The sequence below is a fragment of the Falco cherrug genome, chromosome 4 (assembly GCF_023634085.1).
Source record: "Falco cherrug isolate bFalChe1 chromosome 4, bFalChe1.pri, whole genome shotgun sequence".
In the NCBI taxonomy this organism is placed as follows: domain Eukaryota; kingdom Metazoa; phylum Chordata; class Aves; order Falconiformes; family Falconidae; genus Falco; species Falco cherrug.
The window spans coordinates 64,020,104-64,034,571 of record NC_073700.1 but is presented as its reverse complement, the minus strand read 5'-3'; positions in this window follow the sequence as shown (position 1 = coordinate 64,034,571).

The window sequence follows — 14,468 nt, the reverse complement described above, 5'->3', positions numbered from 1 at the left end:
GCTGTGCAGCCGAGGTCTGGGGTGTACCAGGACCCTGAAGGTGATAAATGTAAGTGAGGAGTGGGTCAAATTTCAGGAAAGATGCAGATCTTTGTGATACTGGTGTTTGAAAACACAAATCAGAGCAACGGTGCTAAGAGACAAAACCTTCAGTCTTCGTACTATAGCACTGGCCTTTTTCCAGTGTTTGGTGGGAGACCCTCAGCTTTGTGAACTGCCTCGGTATCCCTTACCAGCAAATGAAGAGGTGATACACCCGTGATCCCCCATACACTTTACTGTGTCCTTTAACCCATCACATGTAAGTACACGCTTACATTTTAAGGCTAAAATTAAGTTCTTAATAGAAAAGCACCAACAAACTAAAAATAATGACAGACTATAAGGAGCCCAAGAATCTTCATATTTTTTGTTACAACTTATACACACACACACACACATATGCATAAATGGAAACATATTTTCTTGTCTAGGATGTTTATTTTCTATATATGCTGTTACGTTCCAATAAAAGTGTCTTTCAAGAGTCATCTGTGGGACTGACAATAATATATGGATCTTAAACTAAGGTGTAAGGTGAAACCAGCTGAAAACAACAAACAAAATCAAACAGTCTGTGCTAGTGAAACAGATTATAAAAAAAGAAATAAAGGCAAAAAAATGAAGCCAACATTCAGAGATCTTTTGAATTTAACACTGTGGGAGTATAAGTAACATAAGCATGTCAGCATTGAAGTTTCTGATGGTTGTATTCAGTGGATCAGAGATCCAAAGCTTCCACGAGTCAGGAACCAGGTCCTCAAAAGCCCCCCAAAAGTTATCAAGTGCAAGATTACCTTAAAAATATTAAAAGGAAAATAATGGTAATATGACACTGTGTGGGGTTTTTTGTATTTAAGTTCTGTATTTTGGATCCAGCAGCGTACATTTAGAACATGTTTTCATTAAATACTTTACAAAGAAAGTTAGAAACATCTGTTTTAAAAATGAAAGTTGCAAAACTAAAAAATAAAAAAGGCAATAGATACTCAAGCTCATATTATGAAACGGTATGATTTGGTCACACTGAGGCAAATGTATGCAAATAAATTTTTTTGCTAGAGTAAATCAGTAAAGCTTCCTCGATTTCATGGGTCAGAAGGTATGAGCTATGTCCTTCAGGCTGACAATGTCTGGAAAAAAATTATTAAAGTAAAACCACCCCAAAATCTGACAACATGGTCCTTCTTTGCCTCAAGTCTAGAGAAGGAGCTGAGTCCTTAGAAGTGCCTAAGGAACGTCATTAAGTATTCCTCTGTGGGAAGCTCACACGAGAATTGCTCTGAACTGACTTTTTTTCCTTTCTGCTGTTCCACCTAACATTTTTATCTCATTATTCTTAGCAGTGGTAAGTAACTATGACAGGAAGACAGAGTGGAAAATTAAGGCTTGTTAAGATTATTATACACCAAAAGGATCATGTCATAAATGAGATTTGAGTCTGCCCAGTTTGGGATATAATTAAGTAATCATGTTCAAGGTGGATGGGTTTGAGACAATAAAAGGCCACCAGAGGTTGTTCAGTTTCAAAGGGGCAATTCTTTTTATGCCGAGAAGTTATGTGGGTGCGATTTCAGCAGTGAAGGACCTTGGCTCCCTCCCAGCTGTTGGATGTGGGTGCTTCTGCCCCTGGGAAGGGAGGGCAGCTCCGGTGACGCCATCATCCTTCAGGATACTCTTCCTGACAAGCAAATGCTATTTTCCCATGTCTTGTTTTCCATGAGCATATCACCAGTGTGCATTCACCTCCAGATTCAGTCTACAGGAACCTCTCAAGAATAAGAACAATAAACTCAGCACCCTGGGAAAGGGTTGCATGTGCTGAAAATTTTACTACCACCTAATTCACTTTTGAGGAAAGTGTGTTTAAAACCAGTCGTCAAGGCTGTGAATAATAAGCATATTCTGATACTATGGGCACAACAAGGAAGTGTCAACAAAACCACAACAGGAAAACAGTGAGGCTTTTTCTTGGCTTTGAGAGAATACAGTAAGTTTAATGTTGCTGCTTTCTCATTTTTTCCTATGTTATCAGGATGGAAAGCTGGGCAGGACTTAGCTGAATCACTGCTCAGAAGTCAGTCCAAAATGTGAGTGAATCAAACAGTGTATGGGATACAGAGTGACATGTATGTTTAGTGTCATTTGGGGTTGTGCAATTCTCGAGGGCATCATGGATGACTCTTTTTTTTGCCTGCAAGTAACCACAATCACTATATGAATCATTTAGGGGAATGATATTGAAAGCTATCGTATCACAAAGGTGCAGTTTTCCCCTGAAAACAGCAGCTCAGAAGACCTTCAGAACCACGCTAACAAAGGTGGTGCCTTGCTGAGATACCTATTATTACATGCACACAAAGGGATCGAATCGGCATGCGGGATGGAGCGTTGGAGGAAGGAAAGGAAGAAAGGGGATCACATAAAGTGTCAAATACTACTTTTTAGACATGATATTCTTCACTTTGAAATTCAGGATTTAAATGCAGCATATGTGCATATTTTTTCTCTAGGTATCTCCTCTTTTCTTAATTCCTCAGAAAGAAAGGGTAGGAAAAATCTGTCCTCAGGGTTTTGTCCTGCTATCTTTCACCTTTTCCAGACTGCCACTTCTTCAAATGGAAATTATGTCTGTTTATGATTTCAGGCTGTGCAACTTGTAAAATATTAGCCAATATTTAAGCTTTTACTTTGGCAAAATAATTTTCCTTTCAATAAAATCTCAGGGCAGGGGGAGTTAATGGAGCAGGACACAGACACACCCAGCAACAACAATAAATTAACACTGTATTTAAAAAGTCAGTCAGTCCTATTACCTATATGGGGCAGTCTTCCTTATCTCCCCTTTGCCATCTAGGAATGCTGTAGAAATAGGGGTCCTGTGGGATATGAAGGTGGAAGCACACTGTGGAAGGTGGCTGCCTCCTCATCCTCAGCGCAGGGAAGGTTGGGGTAACGATGTCCTTGAAAACAGCATTTGTTGGCTGTTGTGCTCCTCTGTGGGAGCAGTTGACAGGAGGCCAAGGACTGGGTGTGGAGGGGTGACGCTGCAGCTAGGCAGCTCAGCAGCTGTCCCTGTGGCCATGGTGGTGGGGGCTGACTCACAGGAACCCACTGCCCCACTCCCCCGTTGCTTCACCAGGATTTGCTTTCACAGCTACAGCAGGTGGACGTTTCCCACTTTGGCAGATAGATAGATTACATATGTGCTTTTCCAAATTAACATTACTGTAACATAGGATGCCATCATCATCACCTGCATCACTATTACATCAGCGTTTCCTGGTGATTTGGTCAGTCCCATCTTCTTTGCTGTGGATTCCTAATGACAGGCCACTGCTCCAGTAAGAATTGCACAAAAGGCATGTATTTGTTGTTAAGGCTTGAAAACAAAGAATGTCAGACCTGCTAAGGAATGAGGGAACTAAATTAGCCTACCTGTGCCCCACTGTGCTGAATCTGGTCCAGCTTTCTAGAAATGCTGGATCAGCAAAAGCAGGTGGCAAGGAATCTAACTGGAACAGCAGGAGCAACTAGATTTCAAAGTTCACTCTTGTCACAAACCCTTTTCTTCAACTTCTTAGATTTGAAAGAGCTTATATATACATTAAAGAATCCCTCTTCCCCACGCTCTTTTTGCAGTACAGGGAACCATGACTGTCTTGAAAGCAAATATTTTAGGGAAAGACTTTTGTGTAAAAGAGTCAGAATATTTGTGTAATAGAGTCAGAAGCAGTGTGTTTCCACAAAACATTCAGAGCTAATATAGGTTTTGGTTAATAAAGGATTTCTTAACAGTTTTGACTAAGGATCTTTGTTTTGTTTATTTGCTTGTGAGATGCAGAAAAAAAATTAAATCCATGTTTTTAGAATATATCAATAGTGATAACTCACACTTAACTATTAATGGAAGCAAATAACTGAAGTGACCCAGATTTCTGTTTTGCATTGTTATGAGAAATTGCTGCACACAGAAGCCTATATTCTGTCAGTCTCAGCTGCTAGACCTATAGGCTAAAGCATGGACAGACATATTTTCTAAACTAAAGCTAGAAATTCAGTATTAAGTCTACCCATTACGACACATATGTGAATAATATGTCAGATGAGCATACAACTGAGTATTTAAGGATATCAGCTCCTTAGAAATATCATGGCCTCTTTCCTCTTGGGCCAGTTTAAGTTTGGGATGTCTCCATCAGTGGCGTCAGAACCGTGTAAAACCAACACAATAGTAGGATGTGATCCCGCCTTCCCCTACTGTAACATCTGCCATCTTCATTGATTCGAAGATTGAACTTGGGCCACACATATAATAAACAGATGTGTATTGCTTTCTGGGGAAGACATAGCTGCCAAGGAGGTATACTGGAAAAATATTTGGGAGCTTAGTGTTGATCTAAATGGTAGTCCACCCCGATCCTCTGCGATGTGCCATCACTACAGCAGCCTCAGAGCATACCTCACCTGCAGCAAGACTCAGCTGCCTGCAAACACAAATTAGCGCTTTCTTTGAGGAGCAGGAGATGCAATTCCCACATCCAGGAGCTTGGCACTTGGACCACCAGCCGTGGAGATGCAGGCTCAGGTTCACCCCCACTACCAGGCACCCACCTGTGGAGGAGTTAGGGCAGAAGTGACAGCAGGCCATCTCCAGCTGCTTTGAAGCAGCCAACATCTGAGGATGCCAACTGCAGATGACCAGTTTGGGTTTCCGTATGAAGGTTCTAAGTCTGCCTATATATGATGCAGGCAATACATTTTCATAAGCCAGGGTCTGGGTACTACTCTGAGGTCAGTCACCTAAAACTGCAACACACAGCTTCATAAATGTTCAGCGCCTTCCGTATCTCACTCCTAACACATTTTCCTCAAAAATCTCACTCTTGGATAGTCAATGTCTTAAGGACTCTCTGTCTGTCTGAATGTTTATATACATTGCATTTTAAGCTACATAGCTCACTGTCACTGACTTTTACAGGAAAAGTATATTTAAAATAAATAAGAAGATTAATATTGACTTAAAAAAGCAAAAAATTTCCTGTTTGAGAATTCAGGTTGCTGAAGATATTAAATCAGTTACTATGTGGCATTTTAGTTGCTTCACAATATTTTGTTTTTACTGGTGGGTCAAATGAATCAGCTGACTGTAGGCAGGATTGAAGACAATGGGTAATTAGTGCATGGGTGAGTAAAAATATATACTGCATACTTTTCTGTCTCCACATGTTATTTTTCCTTAATCTGATGCCAGATTCATTTGATAAAAGTGACTCAGCTTTTGCTGAGCTAGCCCTGCCATTGACAAACTCATCCCTAGGAAATTACATTTTCTCCTCTCAAAGGTGGACTTGCAACATATTGTCAATTTTAAAGGTTGAAATTTAGGCAAGAAGAGTAAAAGAACGTGCTTCTAAACTCTTTCGTAAGTATGTCTTTTTATTTCCCTTGGGAAAAATGTGAAAATATGAGGTAAAGATGGCCAGTAAAATCTCTCCAAAATACATGAAGAATCTTCTTCAACTTCTACCAATTTTTCTTTCTTTCAATGAGAGTTCTATTTATTCTACATTTCCACCCCAAGATGCAACAGCTAAGAAAGAAGAATAGTTTTTAAAATAATCTCAGTTAAGTTTTCACTTTTTTTAGATCAGCATATCTCCAAACATGAAATCTCAACTAACTGCTGAGAATATAATTCTCATTAAAAAACCTAACACCAAGCCACACTTTATTAATTTTATAGGTTAATTTACTTTACAGACTTAATTCACATAAAGTTTATAAGGCCGTTGGCCCTGCTTTAGTTCACAGTACATTCCCACAACATTGTCTGATTATACTGGACTGTCACTTCCAGACTGGAGTTCTATTTTCAGCTAATGTATGTGAACCAGCATCAATAGATGCATCAATTTATACAACATTTGAATCTCAATTTGTGATCTTTTTAGAGTTATTGTTAAGGTGAAATAGGCTGAAGGAGGAGAAATCATAAAGTCTGAAGAGGTTTGGAACATTTTTCAGATGGCCTTCTCCCTGGTGAAATCAGAACTCTCTATATAATTTATGGGCAAAAGACGACACCTAAAATGGGGTTCAAAGAAGCCATTGCTTTGTGTGAAGTATTAACAGTATGAAATGACAAAGAAATGTTCAGATTTCTGCTATGCCATCAAAGGTTGTTAGACGAATATGGGGTTAGAGGAAAACACCTTCTCCTATTTCGGATTTGCAGCTACAAATGACTCTTGGAATTAGTTTCATCTGTCAGCTTCATCTTTTCTTGCAAACAGCAAAAGTGATACTCTCTTGGTACATGTGAGATCCAAGCTCATATATCTTTGAAACCCACTTTGGGGCAAGAAATTGCACCAATGTTTTCCGCAGTTCAGAAAGGCAATCACTCTCCTTGGAGAATTCTGAAACAGTGCTGAAATTGAGTATGCAACTGGAATTGCTCCATTCCATATAAATTAAGAAAATACTAATTGAAAAAGAGACTATCTCACTAGGCTGCAGTTATTTTCTTAATGCTTTTTTAACCCCTAAATCTCTATTTCTGAAAAACATAGGATTTTAATTTAAGCCTCCCCTATTTTAAGAGAATCCTTTAACCACCAGGTTCCTGAATATAAAAAAAGGTACTCATGGAAGATTTTAGTTTTGTTTTAGAATCTAAACTCAGATTAACATGTTAACTAGGTCAGGAACTTAGGTGCAATTCAATGGCTCGGTTTCTGCAGAATGTCAGACTGTGAACTCTTCTATGTAAGAGGTGCAGATCAATGAAATTGTACAGATCTTGCAGAAGTAGCCTTATCCATCTGAAGCCAATGGTAATCCTTCCAATAACTCCAGCAGACGCCTCTATACATGTCTGTTACTCTGGGATGATGCATATTGCTGGTTTCTTCACTGTGGCAACAAACATACAAAATCTACTTAGAGCAGTAAAATGTCAGTAGGTTCTGCCTACCCATTCATTATACTTTTGTTTGCCTTTGTTTTGTTTCTGTGGGGGTTGATTGCTGACTTTTTACAGAGGAAGATTTTTCTAAATCAGTTTGAATCACTAGGAATTCCCTCTTTGCCTTAAGTACTTAAAGGAGGGAAACAAGAGAAGTATTCCTGATGCCACATGTTGCATGTTCACAAGAACAAACGCTCACGATCCCTCCCCTTCCTCCTGCTGCCTGAAGGACTCTTTGATAAAACCAGTGCACTTTTTTTTTTTCACTGTGACTCGTGGTGCTTTTAAGATCTAACATGCTATCTGGGTAGGCATCAACATTTTACAAGAATCTTTTTTTTTTTTTTTTTTTTTTACCTCCAAATTCATAGTTCTCTATCAAAGATTTTAGCCCAAACAGCAGTTAATAAAGCTGGATGACCTCTTGCTCTAGGATTTTTTTAAGTCTCTTTCAGACCAAAATTAGATTTCCTCCTTTAGGAAGAGAAACAGGCCAATGTGTGACCCTTTAACTGTCAATCATCTGGAAGTAAAGCAGAGAACTGATTTTTCTCAGAGCAGCAGAATAAAATGCTCCATAGTAATGTGGCTATACATATTTATAAGATCATTATTAGTCTTTAGTATGATTGTTCCTACTTGATAGTCAATGTTAATTTTGGCCCATGGATATATACTTTCACTTAGTTCCATAAGTTACTTTATTTTCAAATAAATCGTACTTTAAATGAGTTAACCACTAATTAACTGGCAGATCTCAAATCATAGTCATCTATGGGGAATCATAATTGAATGCTCTAGTCATGTTTGACAAGTGTCTGTATTATGTTCAGTGCTGTTTAACGTTTCAATTGACGATCTGGGAGTAAATATAAAGCTGTTACAGAAAAATGTATGAATGGAACAACACTGGAAACAACAGTAAATAAGAAGAACAGATTGATGAAGGGAGAAGTTCCCTTTCACAGATATGCATTTGAAAACACCAAAGGAAACAACTTATTCTAGGAATAAAGATGGCAGACCATAGATCTACGTCAAAGGACTATACTGTGGAAATCAGAGGCTCTGTAAATGATAGAGACATAGATTTTGCAAGAAAATTGGTAGAAGTTCTGGAATAATGTGCTTTAAAACAAAACCAAAACAAACAAAAAAAAAAGGGGGAAAGAAAAAAGAGGAAGCTTATATGATCCTTGGCTGATAAACAGAAAGGGGGGTGGGGTGGTGGTGGTGGCAGGGAATGACACAATTTTTAACTTGATGTGTAGTAAAACTGATCCTGTACAGTTCTGGCAGCCATATGTTAAAATAGCTATTGAAAAATTAGAGAGGATGCAGAGATAGATGCCTTACCCTGAGAGACACAAATAAGATAGTCTGTTTAATTGAACAAGAAGCGCTTGAAGGAAACTTGATTACAGCACCTAAAACCCCCTCATCTTTCCTTTCACACTTTGCAGGTGAACAAGGCAGAAGTAAAAATTCACTACTTGTTTTCCAGAGCTCATTTTCCTCAAGCCTTTTATATTCACATGGTTAAAAGCTGGCCACTCCTGCAGAATATGCCTCTAAGCCACACCACTGCAGGGCATGAGCAAATGCTAAAAACTAAAGGGCCTTTTAGTTCAGAGGTGGGAGAAAGGAAAGAGACCAGTAGTTAGAAGAGGGAATCAGACAAATTCAAATAGGAAGACACACAATTTTAAGAAAGAGGATGATTAGCTGTTGGAATGGTTTGGAAAGCAGGGGAAACTTTGATTTCTGTGGATAAGGACTGGATCTTTTCCTGAAAGAGCTGATTTGGACAAATAACATTTTGACACTAATACTGGAATAAATGGGTAAAACTTAAGGGCCAACACTGTGCTTCAGATGTTGGAGTTGGGATCTTTGACTTTAGATTTCACTTCTGAGACTGACTTTGGAAGGAGAATGCAGTTTCTTATGAGTATAAAGGAAAAAAATAATAATCACAATGTGAATGGTTAAGCACTGGAACTGGCTGCCAAGAAATCAGGGAATCTCCACCCATAGAGACTTTCAAAACTCAGCTGGAAAATGCCCTGAGCAACCTGATCTAATTTTGCAGTTAACACTTCCTTCAGTAGGAGATTGGACTAGATGATTTCCAGGAGTCCAATCCAGCATGAACTTTTTTTACAGTTCTGCAGTTTTCCTGATGTGTAAGATGCTGATGACATTTGATGACACTTGCATTTATAGAGCATTTCAGTCTTCAGATGGAGTCTGTCTTCTAATTATGTCCTGGTTTTATCTGTCAGTACAACTTCTTCTTGAGTGTCATCAAAGACAAAATAACATCATGAAGACTTTTGAGAGTCATGTTAAAAAGCACATCTATATTTTAGTTTATTGTATTGTTAAATGTATTGTTTGTAAATACATTCTGCTTGAAAACATTAGAAAGAACCCAAATGAAATGATTGGTAATCCATTCTAGATACTGCTTTGCTCAGGTTCATTGTATACATGTAGGTTTTTCTCGTGGTCCTCAGTGCATTTGTATCCAGGCACTGGTTTGAGAACATGGCACCAACAGCTGTAAGGTGTGTGGAAAGGATGTCCTTAATTAAGGCAAGGTGGCTTCATTTCAAACTCTATTGTAGGTTTGAAAACTCTGAAACGACTGTCACGCAGTAGACAGAGGAGAGATGATGTGCTAGAGAGAAGCATCAGCAGCCTCCCCTTGCAGCTGGTGCTCTTACAGGTGCCTTGCAATGCTCCTCTTAATTAACAGCTTCTGACCAGAAAACTCTGACATTTCACACACCCCCAGCTCAGCTGATGTGCCATTTGCTGCGCTACTACCCTCATGTATCAACAAAGGAAATCTTAGATTCATTGTTTTCTTCATGGGCTATCATAGGGATATTATTGCATTGCTTCTACTCTCAAATTAGTGAACAAAACAAAAGGGGGGCAAAGAGGAGTCAAATAGTTCATCACACAGCCGAAGCAATGGTGACCTTGTCTGTCCACAGGCAGAGCAGTTAATTGGGCAGGGAGATGCTGTGATTTAGTACCTATGTCTTTAGATTTTAATCTGATGTAAAGCGACATGATTGTATTGATCTCAGTGTGGATTTACACTATCTGAGAATATTACCATTTATTTTTAACTTCACTAAATTCCCTATCTGCTCTAGTATTGCTGATGCAAAGAAAATTAAAATACTCCAGATCAATCTAGACTCCCAAAGTAACAATGAAACATTTATAACTGCAGCAAGAACTGTGCACAGAAGCTCTTTTATTCTATCCTGCTTTTAAGAGTTAAGTGAAATTACTGAGGCATGTTGTAAATTTTATCAATTGTGACATATTTTATGCTACTGGCATAGTATATTCAACAAGTGCATTAGGAGAGTGCTTAGCACTTTGTAATTATGCTCAAATTTCATTTTAAGATAATTTCATGGTATTCTTTCAAAAGGCATCAAACTTGGAGCTGTAATCTTGAAACAATAGGATGTGATATTAAAAAAATCAGATCTAAAATGCTCTTTTACTTCTGTAACAGAATATAACTAAAATACAGCGTGCAACTTTCATTCAAAAAACCTCTGTAGTCGAAGAGATACTATTGATTTAAGTCACTATTAATTTAATGAACCACCATTCTCCTTGTTTTTACTCTTCTTTGCTCCCCCACTCAATGAATAATCAGGTTTTCAGTCTCAGTTGCCTGAGTAAAAAAATATGTATATATTATACTAACACTCCTGCCACATGGATTTTAAAATAACTAAACCATTATTATGACACATGGGTTTTGCACCTGTGAGAAACTTTCTGACTCAGCACTGATAGTGTGGACATGTGGTGACTCTCAGAAAAACACACCATTTCCTCTGTGAATATGTGTTTTCTATATTTAGCTGTGCTTTGTGCAGGGCCTGAGAAATGACTAGACAGTGAGTGTTTATCTGCATCAAATTCAGTGGGAATGCCACATGTAAAGAGGCTGCAAAATCAGAACCTCAGCAAGAAAGCAGCAAGCCCTGGTCTTAATAGGGTGGAAGTTTTGAATACTGAGGGATCGGAGCCAATTAATGCAAGGGCTAGTCATGGAGAGCCATGGGAATTGTACCACGGAGGAGCTGCTGGACTGGATTCTAAATAACAAAGGGAGAAGCCCTGATCTCACCAAAGCAAGGGCCTGTTCTCTATGCCTGCCTCGGGCCAATAATGCAGAAGGTGCGTAGTAGTCACCATCTTGATCCAAGGCTGCTTTCAAGCCTTGCTGCCTTGCTTCAGGGTGCACGCAGGCAGCCTGAGCACAGCATAGCTACAGCTTGGTTGCAAAGCGTAATTCCCTGGCACTGCAAAATATACACAAAGGAGTGTAAGCCTTTCATCACTTCAGCATTTTAGACCATATGCAAGGAGGCATTACAATTAGGCTACAAGTTCTTTGTCATTTGGGAGATGCAGTACATTTATTAATAACCCGACTTCAGATTTGTGAGGAGAGTCTAAGTACTGTGGTTCTGGTAACGTAGGACAAGCAACCTCCTAGCTTGGGAGAGAGGAAGCCTGCCATCAAACACTGCCTCCACATTCAGGCTGTGTCTGTTTTGCCACGTGAAAGATCTTCGAGCTAGCTTTTTGCACACTATTGTACTGCCAAGAAGTATCCGAGTCGTAGAAGCGCAGCTAAGTAGCTCAGGCTAAGCATCATAGAGAAAAGTTTATGCTGCTACTGATTCATTGCCAGCTGTGGGGATCTGTGCATGGGCTCTGCTGGACAGAACAGAGCTGTCCTTGCTGGAAACAGTCACTGTGAAAATCTCATCAGATATGACAAAACATGGTGCATTGAGATGGGGCATGAGGGACAAATGTAATCCAGCAGGTTTCATAGCTGGATTAGCAAATTACATGTAAAGGATTAATTTGAGAAATTAAGAATATAAACTGGCCTGGGATTTGTTTTTGTATGAGCAAAGTGTGCAGCTCTGACCCTGAATTCTGCAGTTGGGAGCAGTATGTTGAGCACCTGGTGGACTGTCTTACAGAAATATTTTGCTTTAATTAAACTGAATACTGTAAACCTCAAAGGGTTGATGCATATTCAGTATAGCTCAGGCAGTTCACCTAAACTAAGATTACAGCCCTCAGGTTATACTAGGGTCTAATAAAGTCTGTGTAGCATTTAATATATCACCATTCATGTAATGTACTGTGGTTTTGGTTTGGTGTTTTGTTTTGGGTTTGTTTTTTTTTTTTTTTAATGGAGGTTCTCAGTAGGTTTGCTCCATGACTCATTTTTACATTCTCATGCAATGCAATAAAGAGTTACTTTAACCACTGGGGTTCTCCTGCGCTGGGAAAATTCACAGGTGAGTATGTCATGTTGTTTGGCATGAACAGTAACTAGACGGTTCCTTTATTTAAAGTAATTAATCCTGCCTGCAAGTAGTGGTATTTTCCACAGTCTGTACCATTAAGTGGGAGCCTAGTTTTGAAAACTGATGCTAGTTCCCCAGTTGCATTCTTGGCTAAGGTTAGGTATGTAACATCCCCACAAGGTCATTTAAGGGAAGGAAATACCTCATGTTTCCCAACATCAGGCATGACCTGATTTTGCAATCTTACTCATATTAGGCAATTCCCTTGCATGTCATAGGATTACTTGCAATAGCTCAGGCTACTTGCTTTGAAGGATGCTGACCTTGAATCTAAATTATCTGCTCCCTAATAGCCTTTACTGTAGGAGAGGGAACAATCTTTCACACAAAATTAGAAGAGGAAGATGATCTTGGAACAGCACATGCAAATGACCTCCAACCACTTGTTTAATCAAGTAAGAGGTCAGCTCCCAAGAAAGATTTACATCCACAATGTATCATTACCATTATATAATAGCTAGCAAAAATATTTACTGCAGTGGACATGTAGAACACGGGGTTAATAACCATTGTAAATGTTCTTTGCTGAATGCCAAACGGGTCCAAAATAAAGCACTCACTGTGCATTAAACAACAGCATTAATGGTGGCAACCAAGGGGTCATATAACATTATTGCTTTAAGTTCCTATTCTGTGGAAGCATTTTTGGCCTCGAACCCTCTTTAGAGTATAAATTACCAGCTTAAAGAGTACTTTTAGAAGCAATCCTTTGAACAGGAGTGGGAAGAGCATTTAAGCAGCTCCAAGGTCCCCATAGACACAGTGCTGGTGGAAGCTGTCAGGGGAATGTACTAATAGCCCCCAGAAATGCCCTATGATTGTCATTCTCCTTGCTTCAGTTTTTAGATTTCCCCCTCTCAGGCCATAAGTCCTTAGGTCAAGTACACCTTGGCCACAGAGATCAAATATGCTCTCTGCAGCATTAACTTCAAGAGGGTTTTCATTTTTCAGACTTTTTTCTGATGTTGAAATGAAACCTTGCTTTTTATTTTGTGAATTCTTTTAATAGAAATCTTTTTTTAGGAATCCTTGGAGAGGGTGATTGTATGTTACTGCTACTCCCTGGGTCAAATTTTCTCTTGTTGTAGTGATTTAAATGGAGCTTTGCCAGCTTACAGCAATAGAGGATATATTCCCATGGGGTTTACATCATGAAGTTTTATTGCTAATGTTGATTCCTAGGGTTACCACATACCTGAAGAACTCTGGGCACAAACCCAAGAACTTCATAGGATATTAGTTCTGTTTGCTGCATATGAAACTTCACTGATTTCAGATATACTCAGTTTTACGTTGTTTATAAAGTGGACACTACCAGCAGAGTACCTCATATTACAAACACAAAGGAGAAAGGCTTGTCTTAATATTTTCTTGCAGGGAAATAAGGGTAGGCTCTCCCTAAAATATCTGATGAATTTAGCAACAAGACCCCATGGAGCAGAGCCAGATCCCTCTAATCCCCTTTCTCCTCTAATGCTTTTCTCCACTGACTGTTATAGGTCAAGTATTATTCCTACATTGACTGTACTAAAACATTTGTTGCTTATAATAAAGCTCTTTACAATAAAGACTGTAGAAAAGGAAAATTATTTGGATCAGCCTTACTGAAAACATTTTAGATTTCATAACAGATATAGAAACGTTTGTGTCTGGCATTATGAATGAAATAAATAGTATTAAATTATTAAATTGAATCTTCTATTAAAGCACAAGGAAAATCATGTTGTTTCAGTTAATGAAGTAACAACAGCAGTTAACCTTGTAATGAATTAAATGGGTTGTGTTGGAAAGGTTTGTGAAGTAGATAATAAGGAAGTTATAGCAGCAAGTGTCCTTGAAAGGCATCTGTGAAGCTATGTTTTGTAGGGCATTTGACAAGTTAATATTTGACAGCATTGCATGTAATGACACTGTAGAATATACATGATGTAACTGTTTAGTTACCCAATAAGAACTGTTAAGTGTTGTGTAAGATAGGCGTGCAGTCAAGGGGTATGGCTCCCAAATGTGGACGTAAGTGA